We start from the raw sequence: 2,420 nt of genomic DNA on the forward strand, positions 1-2,420 counted from the left end.
TGAGCAATGCAATTGTAGTGGATAAAATGGTCAATTTTTCCGTGCAGTACTGTACGGATTATACGCTCCTCACCGGTTAAGAGTTTGGCCGAGAGTTGTCTCCTTTCTTTTCTGGCCTAGTGCTGTTCTTTTCTACTTTGCGCCGGTCAAACTAAAGGTCACATCGCTAGAGAAACGAAAAGAAATATACCTATAGTTATAATTTTGTGAATTAAAATGCCAACCAATTAGGATGACATATTTTTTTAAATCGCTCTTATATCAAAAATAATAAAAACGTAATTCACAAATCCTAATTGAGAAGCGTATCACGCAAGTTGGGTTTGATTTCGTAAATAATTTATGTCGTCGTTGGTTTGAAGAATTTTAGTGTACGCCAATGACTTTAGATATCCCCAAAGAAAAAAGTTCAGGAGCCTAATAAGATCGCATTACCTTGGCAGTTAGATAATAGGACCATGTCGCGAAATGGTTTGTTAATACTAAATTCATTGTGGCGCTACGGAAGTCAATAAGAAATAGGTGAGACAGGTTGGTAGGATACCTCCCCAGGGAGAAGGGTCTAGTTATGAAGACATATTAGAAGCAGAAACAGGAGTTAAGAGGAGCACAGGTAGACCTAGATAAGATGACAAATAGTTAAGGGTGTGGGATGTCCTAAATTTAGGAAAATGCAAGAATTAGCTCAAAATAGTAATGGGTTGAGGTGCATATCCAACCAGTCTTAGGACTGACGACCCTATGATGATAATGATGATGTAGTAGAAAGCAATACATTAAGTATTTGCGCTACCATATATTCAAAAATTAACTGTTGAACTAACTATGAAAGAAAATTAACTTTAATTCTAAAACGATATTCTTATGAATATATGACAAATATTGCCTGTTTTATTAATGACTTTATAATCATCAAGTGGTCCGCAAGATCATTTGGGTTAGACACCCCGGCATTAGTTAAACGACTCATGGTGAAATGTCGGAACATAGTTAGTAAGCATAAATGACGTTCGATTCGCGTTATGACAACACATTTTTGTGCATATGTCATTTAAAAATTCTAATTTATCGAAGTTCGACAACATAATAAATTATTTAATTATAAATTGGTCATCTTTTATGCATCCTTATTACATTTGCATAATATATTTTCCAACCTAATTCTATGTTCTACCTCCATACCTGAACCTGTTTAGTTTTCTCTTATTTGTTTATTATCGACAAAATAATTTCAACAAATAACATCTATAGTAATTAATTACTTGTTATCGCTTAGTTTGACTTCATTTTGATTACAAGATTCTTGATAACAACATTATCTTTTTCGAACATCAAATACGTCTAATGTTGAAAGCAGGAAGTATTCCAAATCAGTGGTATGTATTTGTAACGAGTAATATAAAGGTAGTGAAAATTGAACGCACCCAGGCGCCCTACTGCGTTCCGTCCTATTCGACAGTCTTAAATTACTGTTGTATTCCAAATTTTTTAAAAGATTTTCAGCCACATTTAAATTTTAAACCAAAAAGATAAAATTACGACAAACCTTGTCAACATTTTTACTTACATTACACTTCCTGTTTACCTCAGAAAATCAAAAAAATTCTGACATCACTGATTATTTATTTACTCTAAATTGTAATTTTTTTATAATCCATATTGCGATGATTTTCATTGTTATATCAATCGAAATTATCTGCCTCATCAATCAAAACCAATAACGAATTAATGTATCAGGTTGATAACAGTCAAATTAATAATTTAAAAGTTAACATACATTTATATTGAAGCGAACATATACATATCAACATACATACATGTGCCTACTTTAAAAATATTATCAGTTACGACAATAATTGTTTATACTTTCGCACTATTTGACTTGTTACAGAAAGTCTAAGGGCTTACATTAACAGAAAACATAATAAAGAAACTTACCATAATTATTTTCCATTAAAAACCTTGATGAACACGATTTTATTGACTTTTTCGAGAAGGTTTAACATCTGTAACAATAACAAAGACAAATTAATTCATTGTCCATATACATATATAAGTACAATAAAATTTATTTAAAAAAACATGAACATTCTCTGTTGGGTCCTCAAAAATCGAATAAAACTGAAAAATAATTTTAAAGCTTTTTACCACCGATCAGTCAACTTAGACGATTCATGCTAAGGTAAATTGTATACAAAGCATAAACATATGTAATTAGCCGTTTAAATAAATATTAAATTAATACAATGAAAATAAGCTGGCATAAATATCATGTAGTATACCAATGTTTCAAAATATAACATAATTAAAAGATATTAAAGTGTTTATGCCACAACACATAAAATGAGTACTAATAAATGACAACGAAAACACTCAGCTGACAATGAAAAAAAAAACTGAAATACCTTTTTATTAAAACA

At 30.7% G+C, this 2,420-nt stretch overlaps 1 protein-coding gene across 1 annotated transcript in view; it reads right to left on the reverse strand.

The window, feature by feature from the left end:
- The window catches only part of LOC112903843 (frizzled-2), a 41,302-nt gene extending 39,289 nt beyond the window's left edge, over positions 1-2,013 (reverse strand). Inside the window, exon 1 of the mRNA XM_025980355.1 lies at positions 1,939-2,013. The gene's annotated coding sequence lies outside the window, so the exon portion shown is untranslated. The remainder of the gene's footprint in view (positions 1-1,938) is intronic.
- Positions 2,014-2,420: the final 407 nt, after the last annotated feature.

Source organism: Agrilus planipennis, unplaced genomic scaffold (assembly GCF_000699045.2).
Source record: "Agrilus planipennis isolate EAB-ADULT unplaced genomic scaffold, Apla_2.0 scaffold47, whole genome shotgun sequence".
In the NCBI taxonomy this organism is placed as follows: domain Eukaryota; kingdom Metazoa; phylum Arthropoda; class Insecta; order Coleoptera; family Buprestidae; genus Agrilus; species Agrilus planipennis.